This window comes from Dicentrarchus labrax, unplaced genomic scaffold (genome assembly GCF_905237075.1).
Source record: "Dicentrarchus labrax unplaced genomic scaffold, dlabrax2021, whole genome shotgun sequence".
Lineage (NCBI taxonomy): Eukaryota > Metazoa > Chordata > Actinopteri > Moronidae > Dicentrarchus > Dicentrarchus labrax.
Window position 1 is genome coordinate 25511907 of NW_026136715.1, and position 22094 is coordinate 25534000.

General features: G+C 40.6%; 1 long non-coding RNA gene across 1 annotated transcript; it reads right to left on the reverse strand.

The window, feature by feature from the left end:
- Positions 1-309: 309 nt before the first annotated feature.
- On the reverse strand, positions 310-20212 carry LOC127377466 (uncharacterized). The gene is made up of 3 exons (XR_007887695.1): positions 20009-20212; positions 11480-11612; positions 310-1101 (listed from the first exon to the last, which is right to left on the reverse strand). It is a non-coding gene; the product is annotated as an uncharacterized LOC127377466 (long non-coding RNA).
- Between the last annotated feature and the right edge of the window lie 1882 nt (positions 20213-22094).

Here is a 22094-nt window from a genome sequence, read left to right on the forward strand (position 1 = left end):
GGGCCGACTTAGACTCTTCACATCGACTAACGACTATGTAGACTATTAGGGGACAGCCCTGGTAGCATTCATAATTATTTAACAATGATTGGATGGAAGAGAAGAAAAAAAAACGGTCCATATACACACACACATAAAGGACGCATGGACACACAATGTGCGGATGTAATACTACACACTCCCACTTACTGGGTGGCAGACAGAGGGTTCATGGAGGGGAAAGCTCTTTAACATGCAGTCCTTCCCTCTCAGTGGCGGAGGGTCATGGGTTGCAGTGGGTTGGTCAGTAGTAACACACACAGGCTGGGACTTATCAAAATGCAGCGGGAGAGAGCTATAAAAGGCCCATTTAGCTGTCAAATAATCAATGTTTTATGAAGCGTATGTGCATCTGTGTTTCATTGGATATTAGATGATTATGGTGTTTTTTGTTTAATAATGACCTTCCTGCAGAAGGGCAAACTGAATAAATCAATTCCTTTATACGAAACACTCACTGAAAAATCCATATTGTATCAATAACCTTTTATTGTACTGTGGGACGTACAGCTCTGCAAATAATGTCAGGAATCCCATCCAGCGCAATCAGGTGTAAAACAATCTTGTCAGTGTACTTTACAGAGGACATTACACAGAATAAATCACAACTGAAGTAATCTGAAGGCTTTCCCACCTGCAGTGTCATAAACCTGTGGGAGCTGTATGCAGTACGTTGACACACTTGACACAGATTTGGTATGTTTAGCTGACTAAAACTGTCACAAAATCACACAGGCCTGTGCAATCTCTCTCCCTCTTACACACACAGAAAATTGCCACCTACTTGATCTGACTGACAGGGGACCCACCCTCCCACACAAACACACACACACACACACACAATGAACATGAATAGTTCAATCTTCACGTGTTCCTCCTTACTTTCAGAACATTCTGTCCTCATGTAATGTAGATATTCTCTGTTCTCAAGGAACAATTCCTCTCAACCCTGAACGCCTCCTTCACCTCCTCCTCCTCCTCCTCCTCCAACGCCACCATCAGAGCCCCTTGTTGAGAGCCAGTTGCCGTGAAACGAGATTGGAGACTGAAGTGGCGGGAATCCTGTGATGCAGGGAAGGGTGGGTGGTAGGGGAGATGGGCAGGGATGAGAGGGAGTAACACAGATGGAGAGGCGCGAGGTGACAGAGAGATTGAGAATAAGCGAGAGAGAGAGAGAGAGAGAGAGAGAGAGAGACACACACAAGGAAGAGGGGGAAAGAACAGAAAAGAGGAATGAGCTGAAACTGAAACCTGTAACCAACCAAAAGCCATGTGGTATGTGTATGTAGTAGGGTGAGATATATATCTACAGATAAAAAAAAAAAAAAATAGATCATGAATACTTGGTTGTTTTTTTCTTATTTACTTAATAAACTTATAACATAACTTTCAAGGCCAACTTAATTTAAATAGGCTACTGTAATGAGGTCTAGCTTTAAAGGGTTTAGTGTCAATTCTGTCCTCATTTCCAGTTTTTCTTAATATGACTAAGTATTGGGTTATTCTTCACTAATCATATTTTATCTCAATGCTAATTGCAGTTAGCAGTTAGTTTTGCCCAAAGCAATATAGTTCAAATGAGTTGATTTCATGCCCTTATTCATGACATTATGGTTCTTTGTCATTCATTTTTACACACCAACAAAAATCAGGCTACATTTTACCCCGAACCCTATAGGGGTTTGTTTTGCCCCATGATGGACATTTTTCACAGCTTTATAATTATCAGAAAAATCTATTGTCACATACGTGACATGAATCTCCTTTTTTGATTGTTATGTGTCTTTCTTGTATGTCTGAGCTGTTGGGTGCAGACCCCAGGGAGAGTAGCTGCTACCTTGGTGGGGATCTGAGAATAAAGAATAAAGAGTCAAATCTTTTTCTGTGTCTGATTTTTTCAAACCACACTGATCTTTAAGAATAAACAAGGGAAATTAGTTGAAACATTTTTCAAGTCAAAATCTGTGATGCAGAATTCCAAAACAGAAGCAAGTGAGATTATTATTTACAATAGCAGCCTTACAGCTTGTAGGCAGCACAGGATGCTTTTCAATATGCTAACGTGTCCCCTTGGTTCCCTGACTCACTTCCCTTCACAGAGTTGCATAAGAATGTCGCTTGTAGTGGAAAATAAAAAAACACAGAAAACCAACAGCTTTTTTTGTAATGCCCCAACACTTTGTGATTAAATGATCTCACCATGTAAATGTATTCTAGTATATTACATGCAGATCCCCATACACGCCACTATAGGGTAAGAGCTGTGAGAATAAACTGTGTGAATAAAGATTGATCTAATCTTGCTTTTAATATTGTCCATTAGGTTTCCAGTCATGCCAAACATACAAATAGAACTCAGTTTCCACATGTGGAGATGCGGCATTTTTACATCACACCCACGTCACTTGATAAAAGACTTCTGTGTAGGATACACCGGTGTTTCCTTTCCGTGTCACAGGAGGAGAGGACCGTAATGAAAAGCACCCATAGACATTACCTTTACTGGCATCTCTCCCCATCCTATTCTGTCTGCAATGATCGAGGAAGTGTTCCGATTCTTTGCTGCGGTAAAAGTATTAATGCCACGCTGTAAAAATATTCATCACGAGTTAAGGTCCTGCATTGAAAATGTTAAAGTAAAAGTATGTAAGTATAATCCGGAAAATGTACTTTAAAGACCAGTATGTGGGATTTAATGGCATCTAACAAGTAGTAACAAGTATGTAAGTATAATACATTCATTTAGATACTTTTAATAGAATATTAAAAGTAGTATTGCTCAATGCAGAAAAATGTCTACTGCTGTTGAGGTGGTGCTCATTTTCTAGTAGCTCAATTGATTAGTCGTCATATAGTTTCAGCTGTACTGATGTTTTTTGTGCTAAATCTTAATTTGTAAAGTAATTAGTAACTAAAGCTGTAAAATAATTGTTACGGAGTAGAAAGAACATTTCCTTCTGAACTGAGTAGAAGTATAAAGTGGTATAGTAGTAGGAAAATATTAAAGTACAAGTACCTCAAACTTGTACTTAAATACAGTACTTGAGTAAATGTACTTAAATACATTGCACCCGTCTGTCTGTGTATGTGTATAACTGCAAGTGCCTCTTGTTTTATGATATAGTGTTTTTTGTGAATTATATGTGTCAAAAAGCTGAATGAAAAAGGAGAACTAGATAATCTTTATCTGTAAAGAAAACTTGGTCCTGACTCTGCTTTTCCTGCAGTGTAATGCGACATCATCCAGTGACACACAGTGTTGCCTAATTAAAGATCTGTCAGCAGGTGGTATGATTTAACTATACTCACTTGTTCTGGGGAACCAGCAATCACCAGTTGGTTAATCAGGGGACATTACTGTAAGTAAACTTTTAATTTAGAATTCTAAACAAGTCATAATGCGATTTCCACCAAAAGTCATGCCATTTTAACAACATAAACAAAACAAACCTATCTTTGGTATGATTTTTTTCCAACTAATGCTCAGTAAGGTAACATTAGTTCTTCATGGTTCTCTTCTGCAACCTGATTGGTCCGTGGGTCCGTGTATCTTTTGGTCATTGGATTTTCCTTTCAGAAACGGGTAATAAAAAACAGAAAACTAGTGGTTATTTGATTTTCGTTTTAAAATACAAAAATTAAAATTGAAATACAAGGCGTTTTTCTTTTTCATGGTCTGAAAGGAATGAGCGAAATTTAAAAAATTATTCGATTTTCATTTTCTATTTCATATAACAAAAAATAAAATCACTAGAAAACAGAAACGGAAAAAAGGCCTGTTTTTTCATATTCTGAGACCGGATGTTGTCATTTACAGGACGGTGCTGTGTAGAAGAAACAGTAGGCTAGTAGACTGCGGTCAATCCAGCCGTGAGTCCGATCTCCGTGGTCAAATCAGCCGCACTTAAATTTAGAGTGTACAAGTATTCTCAGCATTATGGTAAATGTGGAGAAACGCAGTATTTACTTCCGGTTTTCAAAATAAAGGTATTTAGAGCCGTAAGCTATAATTAAAATATGTTACATTAAAGTGTTGTGCCCCTGATGAATAAAAAAACACTTTATATCAAGTATCTTTACTGCACCAGTGTGGAGAAATACCAAAATAAAAGTCCATATTTGTATCTCCAAGTGGTATTTTCATATATTTGAGCTACTGTAAAAACACTTTGCTCAATAATTCCTGGCTATGGATGATATATTTGACTTTTACACATATGAGACTACAAGTATACCTAATAAAGCATTTTTACTGTACCAATGTGGAGAAATTGAAGAATAAAAGTCCCATATTTATACTTCCAGATTCCATATTTTCTTATATTTTTGAGCTACTGTAAAAACATATTGCTCAATATTTCCAGGCTATGGGTGAAGCATTTTCATTATACTTCAATAATGCTGCAGTAATCATGACAAAATTTCACACAAATGTTAAATAACATCTTGATAATATAAACACTAAACACAAAATCCTACACAATTCTAATTTGTTTACTTTTCACACAAAATGCAATGCCAGTCCACATTCTTCTTATTTTGCAGCTCTGCTGTGTCCATTTGTAGGTACAAGGGAAAAATAATTAGTTTTAACTTCAAAACACCATTGTACCTACTGTCTCTTCCTCACATATTATTTTTTTATATTATTCAGTGTGACAGCTGTTGCAGGTGGTTCCACATACAGTTTACATTTTTACAGTAGCTCAAATATAAGAAAATATGGAATCTGGAAGTATAAATATGGGACTTTTATTCTTCAATTTCTCCACATTGGTACAGTAAAAATGCTTTATTAGGTATACTTGTAGTCTTAGATGTGTAGAAGTCAAATATATCATCCATAGCCAGGAATTATTGAGCAAAGTGTTTTTACAGTAGCTCAAATATATGAAAATACCACTTGGAGATACAAATATGGACTTTTATTTTGGTATTTCTCCACACTGGTGCAGTAAAGATACTTGATATAAAGTGTTTTTTTATTCATCAGGGGCACACAACACTTTAATGTAACATATTTTAATTATAGCTTACGGCTCTAAATACCTTTATTTTGAAAACCGGAAGTAAATACGACGTTTCTCCGCATTTACCATAATGCTGAGAATACTTGTACACTCTAAATTTAAGTGCGGCTGATTTGACCATGGAGATCGGACTCACGGCTGGATTGACCGCAGTCTACTAGCCTACTGTTTCTTCTACACAGCACCGTCCTGTAAATGACAACATCCGGTCTCAGAATATGAAAAAACAGGCCTTTTTTCCGTTTCTGTTTTCTAGTGATTTTATTTTTTGTTATATGAAATAGAAAATGAAAATCGAATAATTTTTTTAATTTCGCTCATCCCTTTTTGACAGCGAAAAAGAAAAACGCCTTGTATTTCAATTTAAATTTTTGTATTTGAAAACGAAAATCAAATAACCACTCGTTTTCTGTTTTTTAATACCTGTTTCTGAAAGGAAAATCCAATGACCAATGACCAAAAGATACACGGACCCTGGATTGAATGCTGATTGGATGGATCTGGGGGAATAAAGTATCATCTTGATGGAAATAAATAGCGTCAGTGTGGTTTGAGGAGTACCGTTTTGTAGTCATTATAGAAAGCCATTATATTTGTGAAATGTGGAAATGTCTCACAGTATATTACTGAAAGTAAAACGATAAAGCACAATGACGCCTTTACACTGGCATTTGGCTCTTGGACTGTCAACAGTCCTAAAAATGGTAACATATTTCAAAACTGGTATCTACACTAAAATAACATCACTCAATTGACCCCTCCAAGTGCATAAAATAGCTTAAATGTATATAAAGCTGCAGGTTTGGCACTCAACACATTCTTCAAATGGCCGTGAACAAAATGGGCCCTTAATCCTTACAGCTCCAGGAAGAGAGAGGTGCTTTAGATCCAACGCCAGCCATCAGCCACAGAAGAGGGTTTCGGTCTGTGATCCAATGATTGATGAGGGCCTTAATGGGGCACTGTGGAAACGAAAAGCCAGGGAGGAAATGCCTCCCATCTCACAACCACTCTTTAGCAACAAGTGTAGGACTAAATGGTCGTTAAACACCATAGATGCAATGCCCTGGTGTGTGTATGTGTCTGTGTGTGCGTGCATGCGCGCTTTTGCAAGCACTTGTGGGAGCTGTGTATACAGGCGCTTGTGTTTTTATCCATGCATGTATGTGTGTGTGTGTGCAGGTCCACTGTTACTGCAGCACAAGTTTATGTGAGAGTGTATGCATGAAATGTTTATGCAAGGATATGAAACTGGCTCGCACTAATGGGAGCATATTCGATAAGAGACACTTACACCACTCAGCCAGACGTTAATGCAAACACAGATCCATCCTCTTGGTGTTTCTATTCCAAGATGGCGTGCTTTCTTGGAAAGCTAAATGGAGCATTAGCAGATGGTCTGTGTATTTTAGTGGAGACTTTTCCCCACAGAGGGAAGTAGTTATTTATTTTATATGTAACTAGATAGCAGGAAGGGAGGAACAGAGGAGCTGATTGGATGATTTTAATGTACAAACGATCCATATCCCCAAGAACAACAAGATTAGAGTACAAATGAACTTATCTGTGCTGCCTTCTCACCTAAAATGAACTATAGACACTTTAACACACTGTATCAAAGTGGTGTGATGCAGTTCTGTCAAATCATGTTTAACAGAAGCTCCTGACTGTTGCAGCTTGGTCAGCATCATCTTTATATCTCCTCATCACAACCTACAGAGTAAAGTGTGCATGACAGAAAAGCCAAGCCTTTTTTTGCCTGAAAGTGAATCATGATGGGCATTCGAGTACCGGAGGGTTGCCTTTGAAGTCAAAAAGAAAGAAGTGTTGAGTAGAAAGGGTGAAAAAAAAACTGTCCACGCTCACTTTCCCTCCTTTTCCCAGTCTCTTTGTGTCTCTGTGAACTTGCTGTCCTTGGATGAGACACAAAGGCTCTGGAGGAGAAAGGCCCCAGAATCACCCGCGACTGCCACACACAGATCTTTTCACTGGAGCCGGCCGTTTGAGCCACACTCTCCCCTAATGTGTGTGTGTGTGTGTGTGTGTGTGTGTGTGTGTGTGTGTGTGTGTGAATCCCCCGCCCCTATGTACTCTATGGCTTCTTCTTCCCACGTTAAACCAAAAAGGAATGTGATCACCAAACGAAGCAGAATCCCATTGATCTAGAAGCCAGCGAGTGTTTCTAGGGAATACACACCATGCAAAAAAAAGATGAAATCATTTCTAAATAAACTGAGAAGGTATCTATGTATATGTACATTTTGTTCATTTCTAAAGTTTTCCTGTTGAACACAAGTCTCCTACTTCACCGTAAAGTCCATTCTCAGTGGATGTGCACTGGTGGCTTCAAGTTTCTACATCACATTCCAGACTATTTGTGATGTCACAAATCTTGGTAGGCCCCGCCCCTTAAAATCTGATTTTCAGTGAACACAGAGAAACTTTCCAGATGAATGTGAATGTTAACATTATAGCAATGTTGAAAACACTTCACAATGCTTTCACTTCTGAATTCACATACTTGTCAGCTATGCATTATAATGATTGAACGTTTAAGCTTAAATCTGGACTCAGGCTAAGGTATAGCAAGGTGTGGCACTCCCAAATTCCATGAATTGACCGAATGAACACAATTGCCTCTCTGTGTCCCTAACAATCTGTTCTAAAAGTGCCATTGTGTTAATTGTTTGCTGAAATGAATCCTTAGAGGCCTGCGATGAATGAGTTTCTACAGAGTCTTGGTTCCATGTAGAAAAAGCTAAACTCTTGTGAAAACTTCCTAGTTCACTTCCTTGGCTGTGACCCCCTCTCGTTCAATCCCACCCACAATGACCCAGCATGGGAATGCCAGAGGAGGAGGCGGGATGAGGCTGCCAGCAGCATTCCACGGCTCTGACTCTGGCAGATCCGAGAAACAAAAGCATCGCAAAGACAAGGGGAGGTGAAGGCATGAAAGAAGAGGAGGGAGGAGAAGGGTAGATTATGGGTTGGAGAGGGTACAGCGGGAGATAGGACGAGGCAAGGGAAAAGAGGGGAGAAAAAGGATGTACAAAAAGGCAAGGTAGGGAAAGGGGGGGGCTGTAGGGTAAACCCCACTCCTCTTCCCATGGTCTGTACGGACACAGAACCTCACCAGCTCCTGTTCTCACACAGTACTGCCCTCAAACATCCGTCACATCCCATTACTGCTGAAGCAGGGCTCCTAAAGAGAACTGGAAGGGCATGATGAAATTGGGGTCAAAGTAAATTTGAAGGCACGTGATGAGGACCATTAGGCAGACCTTTGTCTTTCCATCATAGTGGCAACTCAAATTTAGGGCCATAAAGAAGAGTAGCCATCAAATGATCGTTTCAACTTTTAAGCTTCAATCTTTTAGAAAAGGATGTGAAGCTTACGGAAGCCCTGAGAGGCAAGTGAGACAAAAACATATGGTGATCCAAGTCTGATAAAAAAAAAATGTCTCTCCTGTTCATTAAGAATGGGTGGGACCTAAAATATTATTTTTTTCTTATGTGACATAGGTGTAAAAAAAATTTTTTTCCATTAACTGTTTAGAGAATGGGGTAGTGGTGCACTCCAGCCTCTTTTGGCCAAAATGAGTATTACAACAACACAACAAAAAAAGATTATCCTTACAAAGCATTTCAGCAAAGCTGTTGTTGTGAAAAAAGTGTATCATAAACACAGGAGAGAAAAACAATTTGAAAATGGATCACCAGAATATCTTTTTCTCACTTGCCTCTCAGGGCTTCTGTAGAGGCTGCCTATATACCATAGAAATTGGGAAATAATGCCTGATGAAATGCTACAACGTAAAGTAATATTAGTGACTGTTGTTCTGGCTTTTCACTATGGATTGAACGCTTGGTTTGGATTCTCTGGCCCTCCATTCCCTCAACGGACTGCACTGTTAACCCCCAGTGGTGCAAAACTGCGTGTCAAAGTTGAACTCAAGGTGAAAAATTCATGGATTTACTTTGCCCCTGCAAGCTAATCAACTCATCCTGGCAATTCCATTGGAATGAATTAACTTCGCCACAAAATTTGACTGCTTTGAATCCATGTATGACTGGGCCTTAAGACAATAATCTTATAACAGAAATATATTCTCTATTGCTCCAGCTAAAGTGATTTAATAGTTAGTATTTATCTATATATATATATATATGTTTTAATTGCATATTTTTAAATGTATATGCATTTTCAGCACTACTTTTGCTGGTGCTTATAAAGGCACACACGTCAAAAGCTGCAGGTGCTTGCCTCTGCCTCGCACATAAAAATATACATGCACGTGTTTGTTGCTGAGCTGAACCCCCTCAGAGACCTCAGCTCTCTGTGGACGCCGCCATGTGCCTAAAGTTGACGTTGGAACTGTGGGCCTCATTATGCACGTGAGTTTGACCATGTGGCCCTCTTTATCTGAAATTCTTCGCCTCCACTTGTCTTCTCTTTTTCCTTCTCTTTCCAAACCCCTCCCCTCTTCTTTTCCCCTCCTCCACACACAGGATAGCCACAGGAGGTGAACTTCAAGAAGCTCAGACAGACAAAGCATTTGCCTGAAAAGATGGATTTTCCAAAAAGCCACCAAAACCCCAGGGTGTTTGTTTTCACACAGAGAACCAAATCATTTGCAGAGACGTGACAGACACATTTTTAGGTAGTTTTCAAGAGGCTGCTGAGCTGGATTTTCTTATAAAGTACAGCAAACGTCTGCATGCTGCTATTGGCAGATATTGCCTTAAGGCAGTTATAAACGTGTTTGATCAATCAATCCATTGCAGGTGTATCTATGGTAGGTTTTAGACTGGAAATAATGTGAAAATGTGTAATATACTGTCACATTGCATATCGTTTTATACTATAGCGATTAGTGTTTTCTTCTGAACACTTCAAACCTGTATTTTATAACATAGGACATGTTCTTTAAGCTCCAGCAGGAGAGAACACATTGGGCCTCATGCACAAACTTAGCTAGTAAATAATACAAATCAAGTTAGCACACTGACCCAGCACTGTTACTAACGCATTTGCTAACATTAGCCACCATCAGCTAGCGGCCATACCAGACCAAGTAAGGCTGTATCAGAAAAAGAATAAAAATAAATGTAAAAATTTAAATGAAACTAGTGAGCAAGCCTCATAGAAAAAAGTAAGAAAGGTTTAAGATGTATATGAAAATCTCCTTGCATTAAAGGTAGAAAACCACAATTTCTGAACTGACAGTGATTTTGCAGAAAGTGGTTGATTCAAATTCAAAATAGCAGATTCCACAGCTTTTTCTGTTTTTTGTGTCTTCACTGCAGGTCCTTGTATTTGTGCACAAATTGAACACACTGAATTCCTTTTTTGCCTTTTTGAAATCGAGGGTATCGGCTTGTCATTGTCACTTGATAATACATGCCTGCGCTGTAATACATCCACTGTCAGGAGCAGAAGATTTAGCAGCATATCGTGCAGAAACATGTCAGAGTAGACAAGAGTTCTGTGGAAAAGCGGCTGCTGGAGGTTAATCAGGACATTATGATTTCAAGCTGTCCAACCCATATTGGCCTGTTGGTACACCAACTCTTTTGACATCCGCAATACTGTATACACACACACACACACACACACACACACATATACACCTGCAAACTAGTCTACACCATCACCTGGCCCGCAGATGTGGGCATTATGAAAAACCAACGTAGTAACCCACCCAACCACACACATCCTCTATGTCTCTCACGACACACACACTGCTGTTGCTCTGCTAAAGTGTATAAGCTCATTATTCTCCAGGATAGGCAGGCTACAGAACTGCTTCACATGAATGTCATCCACAATGAGCGCTGAGAGTACCCAGACAGATAGAGGTTAGACTCATCCTGTTGGGCTTGTATGAATGGGGGAGAAGTCGACAGAGGAACAGGTTGAAAAAGGGTGGGTGAGACACGTTGAAAGGAGACCGGTGTATGTGCGTGTGTACTTTCTGTATCATGCGCATGCGCTACCGCCAGGACGGTGTGCCCATATGTGGGCATGCCTGTGTTGTGAATTTATGCACAACCGAGTGCCTGTCCCTGCAGTCAAGTGAGTGTGTGTTGTGAGAGGGAGTGAGTGAGAGAAATGGGTGTATATTTAGGTTGGCTTCGATGCGGTGGGACTTCACACTGCAGGATCTGGCTGCCAGCCAAACTCCTCTGTTACCAAGGAAACATGCTGCAGCCTGGCATCCAAAGGGAGCAACCCAATTTAACCGTTTTTGGCCTTTTTCTTTCACTGGGGCAAAGAAAATATCTGTCCAGCAGATCCTGTAGACCTGGTTATATGTTGATAATACGCATCAAATGACATTAAAATAGTTATTATCTACAAGAACATTTTTTATTAAAAAATAACAATTTTATGGCACCCTGTAGCTCACCTGGTAGAGCTGGTGCTGCATGTACCAAGGCTGAGTCCTTGCTGCAGTGGCCATCGGTTCAAGGCCGGCTTGTGGCCCTGTGCTGTGTGCCATCCCCCTTCTCTCTTCCCTTTCTTGTCCAGTTTGAGTTGTCCTATCAAATAAAGGCAAACATTTTCGAACAGTTTTAACAGACAACTCTCACAGCTATGTTCAACTGCTCCAACAACAATCCAGGAATTTGGGAACAACCGTGCAAAATCCACAAGCCTCTGCCCCATCCAATTCATTTTACTTTCCTCCATTATTATTAAACCCTCAGGTTTCGATCACATTCTGAGCTGCATGCTGGCAGGACAGGGTGCTGCTAAAGACTGTGAGTGTTCTGGTGACACAGGGCCAATGGCGGGCCACAACCCAGCTAATCCCTTGTTAGCTCGGTACAACATTTGCAACATTTACAACTCATGCATAGCAAATGAACTGAACAATAAACATCAAAAAATCATGTCAAATGTGTACAATTTTTGCAGAGTTTTACAACATTTTCCATCTCGCTGTGTCATGCACAGACACCAGGACAACACAAAATCATGTACAATGCTAATACAGTACGGACAGTGTTCCAGGCAAAGTGGCAAACAAACAAACTTAATTTAACAAACTGTGAGATGTGTGTGTGGGAATAGTGAGCTGCGGTCAGACAGCTCTGAATGACTTCTTAGAAATGTAACGCTTGAGTCAGTCAAAAGAGGAAGGAAGGAGCCACTTGATAAGACTGAGAGCCAGCAGTAACCATGCTAGCCTCTGGATGGCAGAGATAAGGCCGTCTGTTTTCTATTCTGCTTTCCAGAAACTGAAAGCTTTTTTTCAGTTCATGTAAATGATTGGTTTACTTTGAGTATTCTCAGTGTGTGCACATACAGCCTGTAAAAACTTCAGGGCTGCATTTTCTCACTTTGGCCTGCAAGAAAATTCAAGAACCCTAAAAATAAGAGCATTGAGAAAAAATTTAAATTGAGCATCTACAAGACATATACAAGTGCACTGGAGAGGGGTGCATTGTGCAGAGAATTATTCATGTGAACGAGAATGAGATTGTAATGAGATTGTTGTCAGCATTGACTGACACATTCACATTCACACTCTTTACTAATATCAGAGCGCCCTCTGCTGGTTTAAAGATGACTGACTACATGGTCCAATGCACTGCTGAATCTAGCAGTTAAACTTTAATGGTAAATGGACCTGTACTTGTATAGCGCCTTTCTAGTGGCACATTCACCCTTTCACACACATTCACTCAGTGATGGCAAAGCCCATCGAACAGAAACTAACTCATTCATACACATTCACACACTGATGCGCGGCATCGGGAGCAGTTCGGGGTTCAGTATCTTGCTCAAGGATACTTCGACATGTGGCACCAGGAGCCGGGGATCGAACCAACAACCTTCCGATTAGTGGACGACCCGCTCTCTGAGCCACAGCTGCTCACTTTACTTCTCATTTCACCATGTTAGTTGTATATTCCATGTTAATATCTTTATTATACAGGAGACCTTTAGGTGATAGACAAGAGGAATTATGCAAGAAGGTAAGTACTTGGAATGTGGAAACTATCTACACATGGATGAAATTCCTAATGCCTCTTGGTAATGGCTATTTCCTAGTTTTAGATCCAAATATTGAGGGGACTGCTTCAAGGTCCAGTGTATAACATTTAGAAGGATGCATTGACAGAAATTTAATAAGATATTCATACCATTTTAGCAGATTCTGCAACCATCGTAGTTTCTCCCTCGTCCTTGGAAGGAGAGGGTGAAGCAAGTGAGTTGCAATCTGTAACTACACCGCTAGATCCCACTAAATCCTACACACTGGACCTCTAAAGTAAAATAAATAATGTCATTGCTGCTCTGTGAATCCCCACAAAGTCCTCTTCTCATGAGCTGAGACAAATTTAATGCATTTTTTTCTTCTTTTTTTAGCTTAGGAAGTATGAGAATTCTCTCAACCCATACAGAAACATTTAATCCTCCATGCTTTTCACTGGACAGTGTTGATATGCCAAAAAAGAAATTATGGCAATGACCTTAAAAAGCCATAGCTCATTGGGCCTGCCCTTATCACAATACAAAATGTACATGTATGAACAGGCTGCACAATGCAGACAATATGTAAATTTTAGTTTTGCATAAAAGGTATACAGATGTCTACACATGCATACAGTACAGCACAGTGACATTTTGCATGTGTCATTTACTTATATTTTTCTCAGCATCCACTCACTGTGCTTTGCAAAGAAGCAATACTGAGTTTGATTCCAACAAGGGCAGTGACCTTTTTTCACAAACATGGCCTTCTGTTGAAGGAAGAGAAAACGAGAGACCAATAACGACAACAGGAAAAAAAAAGGAAGATGTATGTGGGAAAGAGGCGGCCCATTTCCAGTAACTCCACACAGTTCCTCTTTCTGTTGAAGTCAAACCCCCAATCATATTTCACTTTCAAAACATTGCCCTTCCTCTTTTTATGGCACTCATTGGGCCTTCAAATAAATGCACACAACATACACACAAACACACACACACACACACCCCCGCCCTCCTTCAATGTGACACCTCCCTGCACACACACTACGATAAAACATTATGCCCCGGTAGAGGTGGAGACCTGACGTGTGGTGAAGGTGACAGTGCTTGCTGTGTTTGTCTCTGTGAGGCTGTCATTCAGAGCTTCACCTCCCTCTGTGGCTGGTAACAAAGCTGACACTCTGACATCGCCCCCGGGATCCCACAGACCTGACTCATCTTTACTAGTGTTCTGTAAACACAAAAGGAGACAATATTGTAGTTTTGTTGACAGAGAGAACAAATACTAGATTTTGGCATATGACTGCATTTGCACTAGTATGTGTACCTGATGTGTGCATGCATGTATTGTATATGTGTGTTTATGGTAATATTTCCCTCACTGTGCATCAATATAATGGGCCATTTTTTTGCCATTTATTTTTGAATTTAATCTTACATCTAAAAATATAAGAAATAGTCATAGGGCAAAATATCTAATGCTTTTCTATGCAGGGATGCAGATTGAATTTTCTGCAAAAATCCAAAGGATATGAAGGTCTCATATGCCTTCTCTCTCCGCTTCACTACATAAAGGGAGTCCACTAACAGTTCCACCAATACAAAGTCCAAAGTCAAGCTAACCTCACTGCAAAGCTTGTTAAATGTATTGTGATGTAGCTTGCTAACGCAGACAAATTGCTAGTGAGCTAACATAGCAAAAAATTCTTCCTCCAGACCCCCCGGGGCAGATCTGGCTGGTGTAGCGGGGTGGCTGGTGCCAAATAACATTATTCAGCATGGCTGAGTTGCAGCTGGCTAACTTTAGCTTGACTGCTCACTAACATTATTGCTTGCAAAATGCTATCTGAGTAGATATGTTGGCTAACGTTAGCTTGCAAAGTGACTTCCCCAGCTAACATGAGCCGTGATGCTAACTTATGTATTATGACAACAATAAATAATATAACGGCTCAAAGAAAACAATTGCTTTCTACTAGCCAAGAGCAATGCAAGGCAGGGGCCTATCCGGCTAGCTAGTAGCCTAAGCGAAGCTAAACTGTGGTTGGCTGACTGGCTGTGGGTCTGGCATTGCTGATTCATGGGGTTGGTTGATGGGGGCTGTGTCTCATTCCGCCTACATGCACACTTAAAACACTTAATATTAAGTGTCTATTGTAGATAACACTAAAAGTCAGTGCACTGAAAGTACCCGGATGACCCCCTAAAAACGGTCCAAAAATTCAGTGTGGAATGATGGACCCTACTCGCACTGAACGGACGCCATCTTGACTACAAAGCGGAAGGGGAGGGACCAGGGACGTCGGCAAGTTTTTCAAAATTTGAAATAATGGCGGACAACTCAGCCGAGGCAGCCGGAGCTGCGACGCCAAGTTCGACACCTCAAGCGTATAAATGTAAGTAATGGTGGTAATACGAGACATTGTACTGTTGTCTAATGCATCACTTACATGTCCCTCACTGACTGAAGCCGACATAATTATTTGGCGAGTTGATTAGCGTTGGCGTCGGAGGCGACGTAGTTTCCACATGCTGTGAACTGAGCGGTAAATGAACGTGCAGAAACATTTTTGTAAACAAAAGCAGGCATACATTTTTGGCGGGCTGGAAAATCGCGTTCACGTGTGTTGCGTTTGTCGCGTTCGTCACGCTCATCCCGCTCGTCATTTCCGGTAAGTGTTCCAACATAAGTGTTCCTTTTGGGACAATACCAACCATTGAATGTGGGCACTACGCCAGTAAGTGGTCAGTGCACATTAGCAGTGTACTGACGGAAGTATGCGGAATGAGACACAGCCGGGGGGTCATTTGGAAACTCTAAGCTAGTTAGTAGCATGGAGTCAACTGTCCAAATAAAATATAGGAACACTGCAGATAGTAACGTTATTCTAAATATGATTGTAATTTATTTTCCAGCGCTCAGTCTCATGTGTGTCACATCAGGATGATAGTGGCCCGTATCTACAGACTCTTGATTCTGCAGTTCGCTTAACAGCCCTTGGTGTCATTAATAACAATGATTTTAGGAAAGTTATATATAGAACTTTTAAAGAGCAATGCTGATTTAACTATGTGATAAATGTGCACCAATGTGCAGCTGTCTGATTTTGCTGCAGTTTTACATAAACCCTAACCCTGCGTATTTATAGGTGCCTTTTCACGCCATTGTCAGAATTTATATTTATATTTTTGTGTGCTATATGTAAATTAAGTGTGACCTATAGAGGACCTAATAGTTGACAGTCAAAGGGAAAAGAATGAGACGGCTGTCAAAAAGCCAAATGTCCAGTGGAGCTGTCAAAAAGTGTGTGTGTGTGTGTGTGTGTGTGTGAGACTCTACATGGGGGCAGGGCAGCAGGTCCTGTCACTTCAATTTCTCTGCTTTGCTGGCTATCTCCTCTAGATTCTGAAAGAGAGGGAAACCAGCCAAGACACCATCCACGCACACACACACACACACACACGCACACACTCTTAACTACAGTCCCAGAACAGCAATCTAGTTCAGTGGTTAGGGCCTGGAACCCCGGCCGGGCCCCCCTGCTGTCTCCCAGCCAAGCGTGAGTCCTGGGCCAGCAAACATAGCATCTTTCACGGGTGGCTGCTGGTGAGCACAGCCCCGTCAGCAGCATCAGCGCCAAGGAGCTGACTGGTGGAAACAGAGCAGGACTGATGACTGATGCTGGACTCATCCTCTTAAAAACATGGGGACATTTGTTCAACAGCGTGTGCTGTCAGGACACTGGGGCTTTGATGCTGGTCCCGCTTATTATTTTGGAAACACAACAGTCTGAGGATTTGAGGTTTTCTAATGTTGCACTTACTGTCACATCACCTAATACTGTATGACATATAAAGAGATAAACGTCACTGGACCGACTGCAGACTATTTGTGAAACTTTCCACGTTGAGCAGCTGAATGTGAAAACAGTGTCTAGTGTCAAATCTGCACATACAGTATTCTGTACTGTGAACAGGAAGAAGGAACTTTCTTCTTTTCTCTAAATGTTTATTATTGGTCATCATCAAATAGCATATTTGGTCTGTGTAATGACTATACTATACAGTCTTCTAACCCATGATGATCAAGGGTTGCTCCACCGTCTCACACATTGCCTGTAATATGTTTTCTTTGACTTGTGGCTTCTGTTCAGTTTATTTTGCATCATTCAAACTGAACACTGCGTAATTTGACCTATATAGTGTTGTTTTAACTCAAATTAAGGACATCACAAAATGTCATCATAAAAAAGAGGTAAAGAATGTCTACCTGCAAATACTGACAGCAGTAAAAGACATTTTAATGTGTATTCGTATGTGCATTTATATAAATGGTAAAGAAAAACCATCCCGGCAGTAACACCTTTTGGACTGTACATTGTGATACTTTGTGACCACAATTTTGTTTAATACAATTCTATTTGCTTATTCGTCAACTTAGAGCTCTTCCTCTGTATGGAAACACTGAGTGCTCTGCCCACTTACACATACAATTCAACACTAAATAAAACACGTTATTACTAACATTTAGAATGGTGCTATGCAGTGTTGCCTGTTGGTCATGTCTTGCAAATTAAATATTTCTGAAACATGTCACATTGGACACTACAGAGCCCAAAGGGGAAATGCAGTAGAATAATATATTCTTTTCTCCACCATGGCCCGTTAGGGCAGGGGACTCAAACTCTAATTGGTTTGGGGCCACTGCTAGTATGCCATCGCACAGGAGGGCCACTTCAACGTTGAAGTACTACAAGAAAGCGGCTGAGTGCAATATCCAAATCGCAAGAACAAACAAGAAAAAACATTTTTATTTTGTTTGTTAATTTTTTTATTTATTTCACACCATCACAATTTTTAAAAAAACGGGGAGAACTTGTGTTGCAGAAATGACCCTAATTTCTATACCTTTTTTATATCATTTTATTCCATCTTTGTTGTTTGCAGCCAAAACAACAAATGACCGCCCAGAACCTGCTCTCTTCTTATCAACTGTACTGCACACATTTTTGACATGGCAATTGCTTTGAGCTTTGGCATTATCTTGCACCAAACGAAATAGAACTGTGTTTTCATTGTTATTGTATATGAAGGGGTTGTTTAGTGGATTTAATTATACTCCTGACATTATGTTGCCAGGAGGGGGATGGAAGGCTGCAATTGTGCCCCAGGCTGGCAATTTGAGATCCCTGCCTTAGGGGCCCCATAAGACACAGAGTGAAATAATGTACAAAACACACTTCGTCTTATAACATACACAACAGCAATGCACATATGTTTATAAAGCCCCTTCACACACACTCAACCACATTCACATATACTTCTTCACATCATCCTAAGCTTGGAATGACTGTAAATTGCAACCACGTTTCATGTTTACAGAATCTGGTGGTTGCAATGCGAACAATAAAAAACAAGTCCTTAAGGGTGATGTCAGTGCTCAGGTTACATTCAGGCCAGCCTCACAAGGTGAGATGTTAATGTGTGCAGAACGTGAAGAATCCTGACTGAGGTGTCGAGTTTGCTATCCAGTTTCTTCTCCAGTGTTCAGCACTACGGACAGAGCCAGAATAGCACCGCTGACTCCTTAAGGGGGATTCTGTAAAATGTGTTTACTGAGGTGTGAGGTTATTTGCAGTGCTGCATGTCTCAAGAAAGGGAATTCCTTTCATATAAATACACAAACAGGTCTGCAGGCATTCCCTTTAGCAGAAGGTGTTTATGTTAATGTCACTAGATGGCAGCATTTCACTTGTTTCTACGGCTATGACTTGGCGATGGTGGCTTGGCTCATGTAGAATCATGTAGTCACAAGTGTTTTGGTGAGTGTGTTGTATAAATTCAGATATCATCAGTGTCATCCAGCAGCATTCAACAAAGAGAAGATAAAGGGAGGGATCTCCCCAGAGGATGCAGTACATTCTAAAGTGTCATCATGACATAGGTCAGCACTCTTTACACATCATTACCAGAGCTAATAAACTAGACCCTCCTTACTATAAATATTCAGTTAATCTGACTAGCACCTCTTTGGGGATGTGAATAAATGTAGTTGCAATGCTTTGACTGCAGAACTGGAACCTAAAGAGTGCTTGTAAAGTGACACAAGACAGTCTCCTCATTAAACTGAGTGTTGATGGTGGGAAGGTATTAAAGTAATGTCAAAGCAAAAATCCGTTTTGAGAAGTGATTTTATTGAGCTTCAGATTGGTATTTTGACAGCAGTTTTATTTCTGCATTTAAAACTCACCTAATATAATCCTAAATCATCTTTTTTAACTAAACAATCTCAAGGTCAACTCACTTGTGTGTCCTGGAGCTTTTGACGTATCACAGCTTCATCAGCAGATTGAGCTGTCATAGGTATAACTTAAACTCTGTTTACTGATAACATGACACGTGACATGTTTTTTATATTATCTTTCACAGTTTAAAAGTTCGACTGGTGCTCTTTTAATTACATTATCTTGTTGTGCCCTCCTCTTCTGGAGGAGGGGCATCTTCTACTGGACAACTTGCACCACCTACAACTCCTAATAACGGTAGTGTATGGAAACAAGCATTCGTTCATATTTTCTTTTTTTGAAAATATTGACTCAAAATTCAGTTCAACTTTGGACAAAACAAAAGTTAGAATACCTACAGCTCAGTGACAACTGATATAACTCCATCTACTGATATGCAGTCTATACGATTAAAAGCACCACAAAAAATCAAGCGAAACATCTTCAGAGGTGATTTTTCTGTATTTTCTTCACAACAGTGTCAGATTTTTTATTCTATATGGGACAGTCACTGAGACTTTGCTTACATTGCCACCTCCCTGAGTATTGCCACACTCCTACCGGCCAACTTGTCAGAATGTCAGCTACCATCAAGCTATTCTTAGAGATCCACCAAACCAAGCAAGACACAACTCTACTACAACAATGATTGTTGACAAAACACAACACACCGTATCCAGCAACTTGGAAGTCCTCCGGGGATTACAGCCACTGTGATGTGCCGGGATACATTTCCAGCCCTCTGCTCCCTGTAAAATCTCTGTGGAATCTGTGTGCCACCCTGTTACCCCATGATAGGAATAACTGGACAGGCATAGCGGTGGCTCAGCCTCATACCACACAATTATCTCAATTAACACCAGCCACAGGGCCTGCTGTAGGCCTCAGAGAACTGCATGGTGTGGTTGCTGTTTTGGATTCATCAGATGGAAAAAAAATTGGAGGGAGGAGGGAGAGGAGAGGAAAGAGATGTTGTAACGTGACTCTGGTGTGACTCCCTTGCTCCTCATTCCATTGTTTGATATTTGCCTTGGCAGGGACATGAGGCGTCATAAAAACATGCGTCCTGAACATAACTTTGGTAAACCGGCCAGGACTTTCTCCCTCCAGCCACCTGTGCTGCTATCACAGCTCAATTTGTCATTTGTCTCAGTCAGATTTTTGGAGAGGCCATAGAAGTACCAAGATTAGAAGAGACATACAGCACTAACGTTCAGCAACCTGTTTGACAAGAATAAAGCTGGATTTATTCTTCCGACTCTTCTCAACAACAGTTAAAACAACTATTAGGGGGCAGCTCTATTAACTACACATCAGGCCTACAGAGATACCACATGGGGACTGCAAGAACTGTGATTTGGTGCTTGTCTTGTGTGCTCTCCGACGAGTTCTGATGCCCGTATAGACTGTTCAGCGTAAATACAACCACAAGCAAGGTTGAAGAAAGTCTCAGTAACCTCTTTATTTTCATTAACATGCATCTAACAAAGCCATTTCCACAGCAAACCTTCTGCCACCCGTGACAAAATGATGCCATGTTCAGTAATGAAATGAGGCAGACACTCCCACAGTCACTCAAAATTCAGTAAAAGAATGTTATTTTTATTATATTTTTATTATCAGTTAGTTATTGCAGGGACTATAATCAAAGCACAATACGACCCAATCACGAATGATACCTGACCAGATCACCAGCATTATTACAATTGAGAGGGAACATGAATGTAGCAAATTTACAATCCTTCCAAAAGTCTTCTGACTTTTTATCCAAAAGTGCACACGTCTGGGGCGCCTGGATAGCACACCTGGTAGAGCTATCCATGTACAAGTCAATGCTGCAGCGACCCTGGGTTCAAGTCTGACCTGTAGCCCTTTGCTATCCCCTCTCATCCCCCTTTCCTGTCACTCTTCAGCTGTCACTATCAATTAAAGGCAATAAAAAAATATATATACCTGCTATGAATCCTCGTAAAGTTAGGTTGCTCCAGAATCATACTATCCCTATTATCAAACAAAACACTATCCAGTCAACAGTTGCCAGCATCAGTCAGCATTAGTCAGCAATGACTCTTGTCCACAGTACAACATTTGACTGGGTTACTGGGTTTAGATTAGAGTATGGATCAAAACTACACAGCAGCATTTAAATGAATCATCTGTACACAGTGCCAACATACTCTAGGTCTTTTAGTATAGCCTTTGAAGTTCTGCAGTACTGTTATGGGAACACATACATACAGTGTCTGCAGTTGTTAATTCTGTCTCACCTATTTCTATATTTGGAAAAGACAGGATGTCATGCTACTTCCTCATTTTAGCCATGTCCATGACTATCCTAAATATTTGAGTCCACGACCAAGAGACTTACTGACTCTCTATACATCATCACAGAGAAGACAGGTCCCAAAGGTCCCGCTGGGAGTCAGGCCCACATCAGGCAGAGCCCTTTATTTGAAGGGTTGCAACAATGAGAGGCACTGGAAGGTTTTTTTATTCCATCATTTCTTGTTAACCTATTATTAAATTTGCCACTGGGGATGGCAATTAGGTATTTTAAATTATTTTGTCCAAAGTAAAAACTTAAAAAATGATCAAATATGTTGCCAGAGCTCAAAATAAACTCCCATCCCATAACGGGTGGCTGCGGGTCGTCCTCTAATCGGAAGGTTGTTCGTTCGATCCCCGGCTCCTGCCGCCACATGTTGAAGTGTCCTTGAGCAAGATACTGAACCAAGAGCAACATACTGAACCCTGAAT